Here is a 19,440-nt window from a genome sequence, read left to right on the forward strand (position 1 = left end):
AACCTAGCCTTATATATATATATATATATATATATATATATATATATATATATATATATATATATATATATATATATATATATATATATATATAGGCTTAGGTTATTCTATTCAAAGTAATTATTGTGTTATTGTATGGCTTAAATGTGAGCCAATCAATTTTACTTATTTTAAGAAAGTGATTAATACATATTATTGAATTAAATATAATTGAAAAATATCATCTAATTTAATTACAAGGGTATTTTAGTCAATTAATATACATTTAATAAAGCAAAATTGCATATTTTAAGGGATCATAGATTCTATTAATTTTAAAAATCCGATTTTACGAATTATAATTCTTTTAATTCGGACTTTCTGACAGAATATGTTTATGAGTATATTCAAAAATAAAAATATTCTTGAACCATAAATAATAAAAATATTCTTGAACCTATTTCTTAATCATGACTTTAAAAACTTCTTGTAGAATAACAAATTCTTGAACAATCAATTGAAGAATAAAAACAAAAAATACATTATTTCTTATAGAATACATGTAACAATTGTTAAGAATTACATTGTAAAAGAATAATGTTAAAGAATAAAACTTAAAAAACTTTCAAAACGGGAAAGAAAACATCAAAATCTAACAACGACACTAATACATTCTAAAAGAATAATGTTGCTTAGAATCACTTTCAATTTTGTGGTCCGTTCTTCAATCATCAACTTCTATGAAAACAAAACCAAATTGTAGTTTAGATTCCAATAATGTATTAGCAAATGAAAAATAAAAAACTAAATTCCTTTGGAAAAATATGTGGACTTGTGAATTGCACCAAAACCAATAACCAATAACCAATAATTGTAGAACATGCATAAATCAGTGAGAAAATATACATACTCCATTCCAACAGAATTAAAATTCATGATTCCATTCCAACATAATTGGAATTCATGATTCCATTCCAAAAGAATTGGAATCGCACCAATATCATCCATTGAATCATCTACAGAAACAAATTGATTTTTATCATATAAGAAGAAGTAAAATTGATATGAAAATAGTGACAAACTACCTTCACTTTGTACTTTACATATAAGAAGAAGGTCATTGACACAGCCTCTTTTACACTATACATATTTGCAACTATAGTTACACTTACAGATCGCCACTAGCTTAAACCCTCCCCTAAACCTCTACACAAATAAAACCCTAGAAATCAAGACCGGTACAATTTATGTTAAAAAAGTCTCATTTACATTGAATCGATTGGAATAATCAATTCACGCACACAGATACAAGCATATACCTGAATTTTGAGTGATAGAAGAATCGACAAAGAAAACGGACAGGGAAGGCGGGAGCGGAGTGACGATGAAGCCAGGACCACCACCGCCGATGAGAGGAAGCAAACGATGATGATTTTGAATTTGAGAAAACGCTTCCTCCACTGATTGATGTCATTGCCGACAGACTCCTCACTGTGTAGAATTGTTGAACAGAAGGGGATTTTCAAGCGTATCCCGACCTTTTTCCTCATCTGCTCCTAATTACCCATGTCTTCAACGAACGCCTTCTCTCTTTCTCTGGATCGAGATCCTCTGGTGTATCGGCAATAGAGAAATTGATGTCTGAGATAGGTTGTGGCGGTGGTAGAGCATCGTCGGTTGATAGTGATGCTCTGATGGCTGGGGGCTATCGGATGTGCCCTTCAACCTCAGCAGTAATGGTGTTGGGATCGAATAGGTGGTGGTTTTGAAAAGCCAACGATGGATGGAGAAAACCTAGGTAGCTGAAGTCAATGGTTACCATAATTATAGGATATTATTTGTGGAAACTAATTATCAAATTACCTATTTACCCTTATTTATTTATTTAATTATTTATTTTTATTTTAAATTTTGATTAACCCACATTTATGCATACAATAATACAATAATTACTTTAAATACCTGAACCTAGCTCGCTCTCTCTCTCTCTCTCTCTCTCTCTCTCTCTCTCTCTATATATATATATATATATATATATATATATATATATATATATATATATATATATATATATATATATATATATATCCTTAAATGTAGTCACGAGTCCACATATTAAAGAAAAAATCAATTATAATCATGCATAAATAACAATGAGTTGTATATATTATTCTGTCAATAATTAGGTTATATATTATAGTGTTAAAAACTCCAATATTCAGAAATATATTAAACCCTATTTATTTATGAATATGACAGTTTGTCATGTTTTATTACTTATGAATAAAAGTGTATTAAATTATATTTTATTAATTTTTTATTCAATTCAAAAAGAAATAAACAAATATGCACAATATAATATATTCTTCGTTTATATCACCATATTTATTTTATAATAATAGCGAATTTTTTATTTATGAATAAGAATTGAAACTCAATTTCTTGATAACACAACTTCTATAATTAGACAATCAAAGAAAGTTTTGTTACGACATAGCTAAATTAATGGAAATAGATGTTACAAACCAATAATTAAGAATATGTTGTTTATTATTTATATTAAATGAGATGTAATTTTCCTATAATATCCTTTAAATAATGATTGGTCGATAATCATTCCCGCATTCTCAACATTTATATGTTTTCAATATAACCTCTCTCTCTCTCTCTCTCTCTCTCTCTCTCTATATATATATATATATATATATATATATATATATATATAGAGAGAGAGAGAGAGTGTGTGTGTGTGTGTGTGTGCGCGCGCGCTAGGTTCAAATGTTTCTCACATCTATTGTGTGCTAGAATGCACCGAGAAGATTTTAGTAAAAATCAAATTATTATTTAATCAAATAAAGATAGATATTAAATAATTTTCATAATTATATGTATATTAAATGATATCCATAATTATAATTTCTTTTTTATGGAAACTAATTAAATATGTCATTAATACCAGTAATAATATTATTTCAGAATGAATTCATATCTAGTTTTTCATGTATAGGTTTGTATTTTATTTCATGACTCACTCACTCAAAATATAATAAAGTTGTCTAGAACGTGGAGAACGGAAGTGTATTGTAGTAGAATGAGAGTTTATTCAAGAAAAATGTGAATATATTCTAATAGAATGAGAGTGTATTCTAGAAGAATACACTCTCGTTCTTTATATTCAATATAACTTTGTTTTATTTTAAGTGAACAGGTCAATAAACAAAACACGAACTATACATGAAAACCTAGATACGAACTCATTCTGATAGAATGTTATTGGTGACATTAACAACAAATTTAATTAGTTTCCATAAAAAAAAAAAAATTATAATTATGAAGATCATTTAATATACATATAATTATGCAAATCATTTAATATCTATCTTTATTTAATTAAATAGTTATCTAATTTTACCAAATTTCTATTGGTGCATTGTAGTACACAATAAATGTAAGAAACACATGAATCTAGCCCTATATATATATATATATATATATATATATATATATATATATATATATATATATATATATATATATATATACACTCTAATAAATAAAAATATTTGTTGCTACATGTCACATTCTCTTTCATTTTGTGGTTATTTTAAATTAATTTTTTCCACATGTCATTTTATGGTCTTTTTCCATTTTATTAAATTTCATATAGTATAAATGTAATAATTGTAATAGATGTAATAATAAATGTATATAAATTTCATTAGTGCAATTTTTCTTTTAATTTCAAAATTATTAAATTAAAGCTTAATTATTTTCTTTTATTTGTGTATTTAAATTATTTGTTTAAATTTAAAAGAGAAATAGACACTTCAGTTTCTCACTTTTCCTTATAAATTCAAACCCTAAATATATAGACTTTTATATTTAGTTTTTTTTTTAACTTAGTATACGAGTTTCACAACTAGTATATATATATATATATATATATATATATATATATATATATATATATATATATATATATATATATATATATATATATATATATACACACCACATATCCTATTATACTCCATTTTATGTTTATTTTTCTCATCATTATACTCAACAATAACTTCTCTTATTTTATTATAACTTAATCATTATTGATTTATTATTTCATAATTATATTTTTATTACCAACTAGTTGATTGTATTATTTTTTGTATTTCAATATTTTATTTCAAACTTATTTTTTTCAGAGATAAGTTAAATAGAAGAAATATATAAAATTGTTATATTTTACAAGCTATGATATACGATTATACGATATTAAATCATTAAATACATTATATAGTAAATTACAAAATGGAATTACGACATAATAGAAAAAAATATTTACTCAAATTTTCAATTTTGTTGTTTTTGGCCGTCTTGATCTCATTTTTTTCTAAGTTAAGAAAAACATATAAAAACAAAACAATAATTAAAATTTAAATGTTATTACAAAAAGTAAAAATGAAAAAGTTCTATAAAACCCAAGGTTCTAAATAACGTAAGGTGTGACTTGGCGGCAATGTCAAGCATCAAACTTTTCCGAGCCTTGGCGAGTCACGTCCTTTGTAAGGCGTGACTTAAGGCGGCAATTTTGTATATAATTCATATTTTTATATTTATTTTCAACTATTATTTATTTTTATACACATATATGAGTCAAGACGGCGTTTTGGTAAAGCTTGACGGCACATACAAGCCTTGGAGCCATGGCACGGAGCCATGGCACGCCATGGCGGAGCCATGACGAGCTTTTTAGAACCTTGATAAAACCATAGTTTCTTTAAAGTACTTATAATGTGTATCTCAGCGTATTATTTCAATCATTGAAAATTCTCAAAAAAAAAATATGGGTTTAATTTATGATTTTGTGATTTAAAAAAAAACTAATTAATTTTTTCATCAGGCGATGTATTTAATTTAGAGTTGGGCGATTTATTTAATTTAGAGTTTATTTTTTGTTAATAAGTTTTAACAATATAATTTATAACAAAGGGTCCTTAATTTTTATATTTTTGCTTTGTGTTTAATTGGCTGATTTATATGATCAATAAAAAGACTTCTTGAAAATTTGAATTTGATTGCATGAGAAATAACTAAAAGTAAGATTGATGTGTGCTTAATATTAAAATGGTGTGTAAAAAAAATTACCCTTAGCGAACAACAACAATATACTTCTTTTAATTACACATAACACAAAATTTAACTAATGGATAATATTTAGTTTTTCAATTCGTACATATTTTGTATGCAGCTATGTTTTAGATTCTCTTTACTTTAAATATTTCCTTAAAACATATAAATATTATTTAGAAATCAATGATATTCTTATTCTTTTTTTGCCAAATCATTTGGAGTTTCAATAAATATCTAGTAAATTTGTTTCACATCTTTATTACAATTTACTTTATAAATTACATTATTATAGAATCATAACCAAATAAATTATTTGTTTACTACATAGGTTAGTATATAAGTATCCGCGTATGTGTTGTTGGTAATGGTAAATGCGGTGGTGGAGATGTGATACAATCTCGTCCATGGAGCAGCATGTGCATCAATCACGTGCTTGAAGACTTAGTCTCATTTCAGTTTCTAGTAGAAGTTAATTGCAGTAAAGTAGGATTCACGTTTAATTTCAGCATGCATATTTCCCTTCATTTTAGCTAGCCAGTAACTCCATGTTTGCTATAAATTGTAACATGCATTTGATAAAAGAAAGCAGAAAATTGTCTCAATATTGTCTTGTTTATCTATCTCTCATCTCTAGTTCTACAGGGGACTCGTCATCCATATAATTGGCTGTATCAACTGGTGCTTTCATCATCATCTTAATGCCTCCAAAAACCGAGTTCGACTCCACCTCCGACAACACCATGCCTCCAAAAGACGGAAGCCATGACAATGCCGGCAATCCCATTGCTGCCCTTCACGCACACATGATCCATATCGCTCAATTGTCGATCGACACCAATGCTAAGTTGGATCAATTGATCCAACTCATGACCACGCAACGCGTCACCCAGCCTCCACCGCCACCACCGCCCCCGCGCCCTAACAACCAGAACATCCGACCACCCAAAATCCTCCTTCCCAACTTCGACGGTGCCAACCCTCTTGATTGGTTGTTCCAAGCAAACAACTATTTTGAGTATTATGTTGTTCCTGTCACTCAACGAGTTGCTCTTGCCGTCTTCTATTTCACCGGAGACGCCTTAAGTTGATATAAACATCTGGCCAACAATCAACTGCTGGGAACTTGGCCAGAATTTTCCCGCTCTTTGGAACTTCGCTTTGGCCCTTCCACGTACGAGAATCACCAAGCCACCTTGTTCAAGCTCCAACAAACGACCACCGTCTCCGCCTACCAAACGGCCTTTGAGAAAATTAGCAATTGTGTCACAGGTTTGGGAAACGAGGCCCTTCTTAACTGTTTTCGTTCCGGTTTAAAGGTCGACATCCAAAATGAAATTGCTCTACACCACCCCACGTCTCTCCATCAAGCCTATGGTCTCGCTAAACTAGTGGAAGACAAGCTTCATGCTCAATTCATGTCGCCTGAAGGCCCTGGCGACCCACCACCAACGAACCCACCTTTGTTGGCTGCCCCCCCCCCCCTTCACCTACCCTATCACTTCCGATCAAGAAATTGACCCCCACAGAAATGCAAAAGCGTCGGGCTGAAGGCCTTTGTTACAATTGTCCCGCCAAATATCAACTGGGCCATCAATGCAACCCACCGAAATTCCTTCTCCTACAGTCGGAGACCGATCCACCTTGGCCTTACATGACACAACCCGATTTCGGCCTTGAGGACAAGGCCATTCTTCAGGGGCGGAGTATTGATACAATCTCGTCCATGGAGCAGCATGTGCATCAGTCACGTGCTTGAAGACTTAGTCTCATTTTAGTTTCTAGTAGAAGTTAATTGCAGTAAAGTAGGATTCACGTTTAATTTCAGCATGCATATTTCCCTTCATTTTAGCTAGCCAGTAACTCCATGTTTGCTATAAATTGTAACCTGCATTTGATAAAAGAAAGCAGAAAAAATTGTCTCAATATTGTCTTGTTTATCTATCTCTCATCTCTAGTTCTACAGGGGACTCGTCATCCATATAATTGGCTGTATCAAGATGGCAGTGGCCGTGGTGACGGAAGGGGTGGATGTGGTGTTGGTGGTGGCTCCGAAAGGGGCAGAGGGGGTGACAAAGATGGTGACAGTGTTGGCGGTGATAGAGGTGGCATAAGGGTGGTGGTGGTGGCGGACGGGTTAGTAGCGGTGGGGCAGAGATGGCGGTGTTGGGGATGTCAGTAGTAATGGTGGCGGAGGGGGTGGAGATATAGACTATTTATTACAATTACGATCTCAAATCATCTTTTAGTTCTTTTCAATGTTTCCAAACACTTATACTTTAAATCCATTGTTTCATATTAACTTGATTTATAAATCATTCCATTCTATTCCATTTCAACGTTTGATCGCCATTAGAATCATCAAGTTGAGTTCACAACACCATGATTTCTAATAGAATCATATGAAGAGTAAATAATGGACATACAATTACTCTCTCTAACACTATTATCATAGATTTATTTACAAATTATGGAGCTAATATGTACAACTTATAATAGCTTGAGTGCAAATCTACATTAAGTTAGGATTTCCAAATCTACTATTGGAAGTGGAATCGACCACTCAATTGCTAGAATTGTGAGACCATCCACATCAGTGCAATGTCATTGTTCTTTCAATTGTACCACATCAAATTTGCAATTACCTCCTACATCAGTGCAATGGCAACATGCTTTCAAAAGTAGTCCCCATTGACACCTCAACAATTACTTTATAAATATTTTTAATCATTTAAAATTTCTGCGTATTAGTTTAATCATTAATAGTAACGTATTAAATTGTTATTTAGTTGATAAAAAGGTTATATATGGATAGTATTAAATTGCTATTTAGTTGATAAAAAGGTTATATATGGATAGGTAATTATCTTTACATTTTAATAATATTTATAATTACATTACAATAATTTACATATATAATACGTTTTAATAATACAAATATAATCAAATAATCATAACTCTCATATACCAAAAAAAAATGTAATATAATAGAAAATAGTGTTAATGATGGAGCCCACTGTCTGAATTGCAAGACTTTCGCATGTTGAAAGATATAAGATTAGGTGGCAACTAAAATTCATTTGCAAGGCCTTTGCAATAAGCGATGTGGATGCTCTGATGACTTGATGTTCTATTACAAGTTTAAAGAATTAGATCTCACACAAATTATAGATAGAATTTTGAAATTTGGATTTGCAGTTGAATACAACAAACAAAAACCTTGAAACTATTTATATCTGAGATGAAAAAAAAACATCATTTGACCACAAAAACAGTTTCACCATATATTATATACCCTTTTAAGGTGAAACTCAGATTTGTATACGAATTTGAGCTTCCATTGCTGCAAGATGATAAAGCAAAGAGTGACGTAAAGTAAATTTATGTAGGTTGGATGAGAGTTGAGAGTTGAGTTAGTTTGTTGTTGGTAATGAGAAGAAGAATCCATAAATGTCACTGTAGATTGCCATGATGCTGGATGAAAGCGCTAATATTATCATGAGGCATGAGAGTCTGGTGTCATTTTTGGTTGCAACTCCATGAGTGTCTTTTAGGGCAACAGCAGCAGGAAAAATGAAACCAAGAGAGACAGTAGCTGTGGCACCTGTAAACTGGAAGGCATCCCAAATGCTGGGCACAAAATTTTCTCCAACAAAGACAAAACCCATGAGACAAGTTGTGAGGAAAAGGAACCTTGTATTGTCAAAAGCAATAGGGAGTCTTGGTTTTGGTTTTCCATGAGTAGGAGGGAAAAGAAGGTCATCCACATTGAGGCGCAAGGAGAAAAAGACAATGGGAAAAACAAGCATGATATGGAGGCATTAGCTTATTCTCACAACATCATTGATGAACCAGCTATAATGCCCAATTCCAAGATCCCCATTGAAACTTGCAAGCACGTCGTCTTGTGTGTCATCACCAAACAGTAGGAATCCAAAAAAGCTGGTTGCCACATACACCGAGGAACACACCATGATCGATGTCCTGACTATGGACTTCATCTAGGTTGGATTTTTTAACTCGTTCTCAATCGGGTGAACTGTCATGTCAAAAACAACAACAACATCAAATCAAAATTACACCCAATAAAAATGAGGGTTGGGTTGGGTTTTACCAATTACCATTGTGGTGGCAGATATAGGCAGTGACTAATACAGGAACGGTTGTGAAAAGCTTCAAGAATGATGCCCCGTCAGGTGGCTGCAAACGTGGCATTCTAATGCTTCCGTTGATTAATTTAATGACGGTTACTACACCCGTGATCACCACAAATACAACTTCTAAACCCACCGACAACGCTGATGTGTATCTTAATGAATCTATTGATATTCCAAACAAAAAACATACAACAATTATTACTATACTAGTCACTCAAATCATCCACAACTTAAACAAATTAATGAATACAAGCAAGAGTCATGTCTCATATACTAAGCGAAACTGACGCTGGTTAGATGGATGTGTAAAATCTCATGCTCATGGATGTCAAAATTTAAACAAAAACTAAAATCTACAAGCCATATCAGATAATAAGCTTATCTCTCTGATTTTATAAACCAAACTATTTAAATTGTCTTCACGTTGCCAACAAACTGAATTTATTTTGTAAAAATGTAACCAACTTTGGGTTTATGTGTTTTGACCTACTACTATAAATTATATATTACCAGATCATTTACATATTTGCACTTTTGGCCCATGTTTTAAATTTGGTCTTTACAAATCCACACCAAGCTTTATTTTTATTTTATTTTTTCAAAAAAAAAAAATTTTACAATATTTTTAAAATCTTTAAATACTTTTTGCACAAACTTTTTTACCAAATGAGAAGCTTATATTATACCCGATATGGGTAAAGCGGTTGAATACTTAAGGACTAGTTGTTGCTTGATGTATGCCATGATATTGCTTATGTGGTTGGAAGATTGAGTAGGTTTTCAAATAATCCATTTACTAATCATTGAAAGAGTATCCGAGTAGTTAAAGTTAACCATGAACTACGGTTTGTCATATGTTGGATTTATTTCAGTGTAAAAGGATGTGCAAATGCAAGTTGGATAACCAATATAGAAGAACATTCTTCTACAACTTGGGTGTTCTTGTTTGGGAGAGGTGTCATTTTGTAAGCTTCAAAGACTTGGCTTCCTGAAATTAGTTATGAAAGGCATATTCCAAAAGACTAATTCCAAATGAAAGGGAATTGCAGAAGGGGTACCTCCAAGTGCCATTCATCCAAAAAGACTCCAGAAATCCTATGGATGTATATTCTGAATTAATAAAAATGACTTTAGTAAAGAGTATGTGAAACTCACCTACACGTTTAAAGGATATCAGAGGAGTTTAAAGGATATCAGAGGAGAGAAAACAAGGAGGGTTGTTAGAAGCAGCAAGACAGAACGTGTAGTCCACCATTGTTGACCAAACCATTCTTGCATCACTCCTAAATGGTGTTCCCCTTCGGACCATGTTCCAGATAGTACATCACCTGTCATCACCAGTCACCACTAACCACCTTTAATAAATAACATCACACCATTTAAACTTTAAACTCCAAATGTTAATTAACAAGCACCCCTTCAATAATCTGTTATAATGTCTCTTCAATTTTCATATTTATGGAAAATTGCAGATATATCACAAGTGTCATGTTTGCCTCTCTTTCAAATTTGTTTGGAATTGTCAATCTAAAATTGAATTTTGCATTGTATAAAACCTATGTCATCTTCAGTCAATCTAAGACCTTAAACAAAAAGGAGGAGAAAGAAAGATGATAACTAAAGAACAGGTCGATTCACAAGATGTGGAAATGAAATTGACTCATGTGTTGTAGGTTATGCCAACTTGAGTACCTAATTTGGTAGATCCATTTAACAATAACAGAAAATTTGGCAGATTGTTCGACGACATGATATAAGTTCACAAAGTTGTATGTAGATAACAGTTTTAAAATGAAGGTAACGAAATCGTTCGTAAACAGTTAATACCAATGATGATCATGTAGACGACGAGCAATTCGGCATTATTAACGACAATGCCGAGCTGTAACAAAGTTCTTCCGGCACCACCAAAGGCATCTCCAACTAGGGCGGCGTATGATTTGGAATTGGAAGCTCTACTGAACCTAAGTATCATATCCACCGAAGATTCCGTCAAGATGCCGACCAAAATTATGACAATAAGACCAGGAATCATTCCTAACTGCTTCAGAGTGGCTGGGAGGGCCATGATTCCAGCACCGGCAATGGTCGTTGACAGGTTGAAGACGGCCCCAGAAAAAGAGGCGCCAGAGAATCCAGACTCCGATGGGGCAGCAATGTATTCGACGTCGTTGTTATGAAGATTTTGGGGGAGGAGAGGGGTTGACCGGAGGACCCGGCGGTGCTTCCGGTCTCCGGCAAACGGCATTTTTGTTCAATTTGTGTACAAGGAAGGAACAATGACAATTGACAAGCTGGGATTGATATAAATCGGATAATAGTTTAGGCTTTTAGCAACGTTTGTGGAAGGGACCTTTACATGCCATAAATAAACTTATGGTCCGTTTTAACTATAGTTTTAAACATACTAAAATACAAAACCAGTTATTTACGTTACATTCATGAAATATAAAAAAGAAATACGCATAAAAAAATTAAAACAAAAATTCACAATTCTTGTAGGAAGCCAATTTCAGTTTATATACAAATTTATTACATAAATAAATAAGTTATTAATCCTAAATATCTTCAACTTAAAATGTACACATTTGGTTTTAATATAAGTTAAGAAATTAAAAGTTATATTGAGATGTGCCTAATAAATATCTATTGTTATTTAATTTGGAATAATAATAGCTTTATTCAAATATCAATAATTAATCGATTTTAATAAATACATATTAAATCTATTTTAAGATGATAGTGAATCATATGATAACAAAAAATCTACTATCTTTACGTGTAAATTAACATAATTAGAATTGTTAATCAAAACTTTTAATATTTTAGATTACCAATTAATTAACTAATAATAATAATAATAATAATAATAACAACAACAACAACAGTGGACAAAGAAGGGTTTGGCGTCTGGAATACAGTTTTGCCGTGGTGACAAATTTGAAGCCGAATCAGGTGAAAGAGATCCATGTTCCTTGTCTTTTTTTTCTTATTGACCATTGCACAACATCTAGTTAGTTTTTTTTTTTTAACAAATACACGAATGGTCCTTAAGATTTTGTTTTTTTCCCTAAATTAGTCTCTATGAAACTTTTTTCCCTCAGATGATACCTACGGAGCAAACCTTGCACACAAAAGGCCCATGTGACTAACTTTGCTAACAGATTCTGTTAAGTTTTTTTAAATGACAAAAATACCCTTTGTTTTATGCACACAGATGGTCCTCTCTCTCTCTCTCTCTCTCTCTCTCTCTCTCTCTCTTGAAGAACACATATACAGACATTAAAAACTATACTCCCTACAACCAAAATCATTGTTTGCGATCCACCCCACCCGACCAGTTCCCTTTCTCTTCTCCTTTTCTGAATCCACGAAATCAAGCTACTCTAACCATACCTGCAATTGAGAAAAGGAAATCAAAATTGAGCAGATGAAAAGAAAAATCCTCACCCCCACTCTCTTCCATTTACAGAAACGAAATCAGATCAAGCAATCAGAATATCTAGTCTTGAGCAACAAGTAACAAGTAAAAATAGAGAAATTTTCTCTAATCTGATATAATCACGACTAGAAAAAGCTCCAATTAATAAAAAAAATCATGAGATTTTGATCTTTAACCGGTAGAAACCTAACAAAAACAAGAGTTCAAGTACAGAAAATGGAGTTTGAGGAATTACTGAAATGAAAAGAAGATCGAAGAGAAGATGATGAAGATCGAAAGAAGCAGAAGCTGATATGGGAAAAACACGTCAGGGAAGTTGAAGCCTAGCCCTCAAATCACTTTTGCTCTAATGGATGCGCCACCACCATCGATCTCATCTGTTCTCTTCAAGCCACCATCTGTAGCATCGACCATTCAACAACAAAATCGACATCAAGCCACATTCAGCGGAGACAACGATTTTGTGGTTCAGGACCGCCGCCGGAGAAGATGGATCTGTGGTTCAACATTCAGTGTCACTATCTTCACCTACGACTTCAAAGATCGCCGGTGGAGCAGGTTCTGCAGTCTAGGCTTTGATTTCCACAAAGAAATCAAGAAAGAACAAACCCAAATCAGTTGCTTTTCAATTTTGATTTTCAGGTTTAGATTTTAACAATCAAGCAAGAACAAATCTCAAAAGGAGACGGGATAAAAGGGGTAAGTGGATGAGATCTATACGTTAGAGAGAGAGAGATAGCCACTTTTTTTAATTTCTAATTAACAAAATATTAAAAATAAATAAATAAATAAAAACAAAGGGCATTTTCGTCTTTTCACACACACTTAACAGAATCTGTTAAGAAAGTTAATCATAAGGATCATTTGTGTGTAAGGTTTGCTCTGTAGGTACCATCTGAGGGAAAAAAGTTTCATAAGGACTACTTTAGGGAAAAAAACAAAACATTAAGGACCATTCGTGTAATTTGTTCTTTTTTTTTTAATTTTTTTTCAACCTAAATTAACTTATATATACCACCTACCAAAAGGCCTTTGGCATATAGTTAGACTGGTAGGTGTGGGCAGTGCCCACATCAGCGTTATTAGGAAAAAGACAAAAAAGAGGCGTTATAACATGTTATGGTGGTAACGGGGAGCAACGCGCAGGCTAATAACGTCTGATAACGGGAAAGGGGGCGGTGTTCACGTGTTATAACACCCAATAACGCCACTTGGGGCGTTGCCCATACCCACCTCTCTTATAAACGTGTTCCTTCCTTAAAGAGTTGATGATCCAAACCACGTTCGATTTAGAAAGTGTCTCTTATGTGTTATATATATATATATATATATATATATATATATATATATATATATATATATATATATGGGTAGGTTATTTTGTTTCTTATATTTATTGTGTGCTAGATTGCACCAATAGAAATTTAGTAAATTAAATAATTATTTAATTAAATAAATATACATATTAAATGATTTCCATAATTATATGTATATTAAATGATATCCATAATTATAATTATCTTTTTATGGAAACTAATTAAATCCGTCATTAATGTCAGCAATAACATTCTTTCAGAATGAATTCGCATCTAGGTTTTTATATATGAGTTCGTATTTTGTTTCAGGTCTAATTCACTTAAAATACAATAAAGTTGAATGGAATATGAAGAACGAGAGTGTATTCTACTAGAATACACTTTCATTCTGCTGGAATATACTCTCATTCTTCTAAATATGAATTCATTCTGAAAGAATATTATTGTTGACATTAATGACAAATTTAATTAGTTTCCATAAAAATGAATTATAAGTATGGATAGCATTTAATATACATATAATTAATACTAAATTCTTATTGGTGCATTCTAGCACAATAGATGTGAGAAACATTTGAACCTACCTATATATATATATATATATATATATATATATATATATATATATATATATATATATATATATAGAGAGAGAGAGAGAGAGAGGAATGATCATTTGAGAACTCAAAGTTTCCCGAGAACCCAAGAACTAAAACTGGAGCGTTGGATAAAAAAAAAGGATGGCCAAGATGCATTGTGACATTTTTGTAAATACATAGACAAAATAAGACACGGGGGTATGATTTTAAAATGAATCAGGGGGCATTTTAGGAATAAAATAATTCTTTTAATTCCCCCAATTAAATATCTCTCTCTCTTTCACACACGTCATCTTCTTCACCGAATCACCCCTCTTCCCTGGATCGACCTCAATCACCATCGGTTTCAATCATCGAGTCCGCCGATCTCCCATTAAATCACCATCGTCTCCACCACATTGATATTAGTTTTGTTCATACAGAAAATCGTACACCTGCACAACCATCGCGATTTCCTCCATCATCCATAGCCGATTATAAAGTTTTCGCTCTTTTTTCCCGAAGAGTCGACAATTTCATCTCTCTTCGAATCAATCATCTTGATCATGGTCGAAAACGCTGTTCCTGTTACTGCTCAACCAAAGGTTCGTCTTTTCTAATTTTTAATTATTCTTTATCACCGATTTTAGTCTGCATGTTCGATTCATTGTTTCGATTGATCTGTTTTATAAGAAAGTAGAACATATCAATTGATAATCGTAACCTAGGGCCAAAGTGAAGCCGATTCACTAAAATTAGGTATAGAGATTGATTCAATCGTTAATAAATGAGCATTTCCTTTTTGTTATTTACAACTGAAAAACTTGTTCGTGTTGAAATTAAGAGATTATGATCAACTTGCAATTTCAATCTACTGATTCACGTCGAACTTATAAGGATAAGAACTATTTTGGCTATTTTTGAGAGAATTAATCTCGTTTCTAGTAAGAACTGTGGTTTGAGTATTCTTCACTACATGTTTTACAGACTTAAGCCTCATCTGATTTCATTTTGGTTATATACTGATTCAAATTGTTGAACTGGTTTTTTGAAACATTCTTGCATCTTCTTGGAGAAATAATCTCTCTTCTAGTACAAATTATGGTCGTATACTAGTAATCTTATGAAACCTTTTTTTCATTTTATTGGATATATAATTCATCTCAAGTCAAGTTATGATCAAAACACGTTGTACATAAATTAGGTCTAATCCACATCGATTTATGAATATGAAACAAAGAACATCTTTTATTCATGCGATAATAAATTTGGTTGTAATTTTGATCAGGTGAATCATTCAGTTGGAAAAGGTACAGACTCAGGAAGTTTCTTTGAAATCATAGGTACAACTTGTAAAGCGTTTAGTACCACTACCTATAGATATAATACACTATGCAGTTGCTCTGCATGCATACATTCATTTCACTCTGTTGTCTATGCATTAATATTGTTCTTTCACATCATTCTATAATTTGGAAATAAGTTATAGTGCATTCAGATATCCTTTGGAAATATAAACTTTAATTGATTTTGGATAAAATATCTTTTTCTGTGAAAGTAACCATGCATGGTGTTCACTAAGTGAAAATTTTCATCATTGATTGTGATGAGTTCGACATGTCCCAAACTGATTTTCTAAAGTTGCTTCCAAATAAAGATGCAATTTTTTTTTCTCATCTTCAGATGTGATTTCATCACTCGTTATCTCTGTAAGAAGTTTCTTTATTTAATTGACTTAATTAGGACATGATTCAATTGAATTAGTTATACATAAGTATTTCTTTTCTGACTTAATGAAGAAAGAAAAACTGTATATTTTACATATGTCTCAGTAATGAGTTCTCTTTGCATCTGCAGAGATGAGGAATTCCATGGCAAATATTGTGTTGGTTCTTGGTGTTGTAACATTCATCAAAAGATATCAGCCAACATTAATCTGAAGCCTCCTCCTTATGCACTGGTATGCCTAAGATTAGTTACATTACATGATCATGATATGATTATCTCTGTAATATGTAATTTTGTTCATGTTACATCTGTATGTGGTAGAATCACATAAAGTACGCCAAGTGATAACATGCGCAGGTGGAGTGAGAGGGCCAAAACTGCACACCAGGTTTTTATTTTCTTATGACAAATTACATAAATGGTCCATATGGTTTAGCAAAATAGGTACATACACTTCAACTTCAAAAAATAAACAAACTTGGTCTTTATGTTTTGTCGATAATTTGTGGTATGATGTTTGTTAACTGAAAGGGTAAAAATCATATTATAATCTATATTTTGAAATGAAACAAGGTTTGCACAAACTCTTTGAAATCAAAACATCTTATTATAAAGCAATACAAAATTTACTGTTTAATGATTTTGTTAAGAAAAATTTCCAATGATTTTGATCTATATTTTCTTTCTTAATACAACTCATGGGCAGTTTTCTTTTTCACTTAATGGGCTTAATGAGTTCAACACTTAAATTTGGACAACTATGGTTGTTTCTTTTTTACTTAGCTAAATTTATAAAAAGTTCAACGTTGTAATTACATGTGATTCATATGTAAATCACATATGAATTACAAGTGATTTACATGTAAAACACATGTAATTCACATGTAAATCACATGTAATTCACATATGAATTACATATGATTCATATGTAATTCACATATGAATTAAATGTGATTCACATGTAAATCACATGTAATTCACTTATGAATTACACGTGATTCATATGTAAATCACATATGAATTACATGTGATTCACATGTAAATCACATCTAATTCACTTATGAATTATATTTGATTCATATGTAAATCACATATGAATTACATGTGATTCACATATAAGTTACATGTGATTCACACGTAAATCACATGTAATTCACATATAAATCACATGTAATTCATATGTGAATCACTTGTGATTCATATGTAAATCACATAAGTATTTTTGTGAGTGTTTTTGCATCAATCATTTTTTTTAATTTTCTTGTAGATTTGGAAGAAATTGTGGTGAATATTCAGAAAGAGATAAATTGAAGAAAATAAGGAAATATTGACACGAACACATGAAAACGCTTTGAAATTTATAGCATTTTTTATTTTTTATATTTTATTTTGTATCGAATAACATACTTGTACTATTATGTTTATAGATTAATTAATAAAAATGAAATTTTTTGTGATTCCTCATGAATATTATATTATAAGAATTATATATATATATATATATATATATATATATATATATATATGCATTTGAAAAAATATGCATATATGCACCTAAAAATTTACTTTTGAAAAAAAAAATGCAATTTTTTTTGAAAAAATGTAACTTTATTTAAAAAATTTGCAATTTTTTTGAAAAAATTGTAGTTTTTTTTTATTTAAGAATGCATTTTTTTTTTAAAAAAATTGCAGTTTTTTTAAAAAAATGCAGTTTTCATTAGAAAAATTGCAGTTATTTTGAAAAAAAAATGCAGTTTTTTTTAAAAAATTATTTTTTTCAATTTTTTTTTCAAAAATTCATGTTTTCTATAAAAAATTAAAAATCTGCATTTAAAAAAAAAAACAAAAAATATTATATTTAAAAAAATCTGAAAATTTGATTTATGATGTAAATTTTTAGACATTTATATTAATATATTAAATAACACAAAAAAAAATTAAACATTAAATGAGATTGGTAAGATGACGATCATGTCCTTAATTAATTGCTTTTGATCCAACGCTCCATTTTTAGTTCTCGGGTTCTCGGGAAAATATGAGTTCTCAACCGATTTTAACCCTATATATATATATATATATATATATATATATATATATATATATATATATATATATATATATATATATATATATCAAGTTATCTTAAGTTTCACACCATTGAAGAAATGCACATCATCGATACGTCAACTTAGCCCTGTCGAAAATACCCGTTACCCGAATTACCCGCCCGGTTTTTTCAGGTATTAGGTAAATCGGGTATCGGGTTAATTTTTCCGGGTATTCGGGTAACCCGATTTTTTTTCAGGTCGGATATAGGGTACGTTTGTTGGGTTTCGGGTATACCCGAATTATTTTAAAAATTCTTTTTTTTTTATTTCGTAGAGTTTGTACTCTGTAACAGGTATTTGATCACGCTTAAACTAACTATCATTGTTGTAAAACATGAATCTCTTTTATTATGAAAGTTTGGCACCAACAATATTAAAAACATTTGTTTATATGTCACCATGTTCTTTAAAACTTAATTGTTTTCTAGATTATAGTTTTCAATGCAACTAACAAACTCATTATCTTGACGAAACTTCAGAACATGACAAAACTTATGGCTACAATTATATTTAACATTTTAAACTTTTATACTAAGATCTTTAACTATTTGTTTTTTTAATATCTTATTAGATTAGATTAAGCTGTTAAAAGATTACTTGATATTACAAGTATTATTGACTAAAAAATCTCAATGTTCAAAGTTTGAGTAACTTCGTTTATGTCTCGTTTGTTTATATAAACAAGACTAATAGAACACGACATATTTATTTCATTAAATTTATTTTCAGGTGCCATTAAAAAAATATATATATTTCGGGTAATACCCGAATTACCCAAACCCGACCCACTACCTGAATTACCCAAACCCAAATTACCCGAACTTAATTTGGGTCGAGTAACGGGTAATTTTTTTAACATGAAAAACCCGAAACCTGAAAATATTACCCGATCAACACCCCAACGTCAACTTGCATATGATGAATATTTGAATATGCCATAAATGACTTCAGGTAAAAGCCTCCAATACTTTTGTTATGGTATTGGAGACGAATATTTTGCAAACCAGC

The 19,440-nt window shown here is 31.2% G+C and overlaps 1 pseudogene across 1 annotated transcript; it reads right to left on the minus strand.

Annotated features, from left to right (window-relative positions):
- Positions 1-8,161: 8,161 nt before the first annotated feature.
- LOC145131609 (amino acid transporter AVT6A-like) lies at positions 8,162-11,608 on the minus strand (annotated as a pseudogene). The gene is made up of 4 exons (XR_013717790.1): positions 11,088-11,608; positions 10,444-10,588; positions 9,225-9,430; positions 8,162-9,142 (listed from the first exon to the last, which is right to left on the minus strand). The product of XR_013717790.1 is annotated as an amino acid transporter AVT6A-like (transcript).
- Between the last annotated feature and the right edge of the window lie 7,832 nt (positions 11,609-19,440).

This window comes from Lactuca virosa, chromosome 1 (genome assembly GCF_052849685.1).
Source record: "Lactuca virosa cultivar CGN04683 chromosome 1, Lactuca_virosa_CGN04683_v6, whole genome shotgun sequence".
NCBI classification, from domain to species: Eukaryota; Viridiplantae; Streptophyta; class Magnoliopsida; order Asterales; family Asteraceae; genus Lactuca; species Lactuca virosa.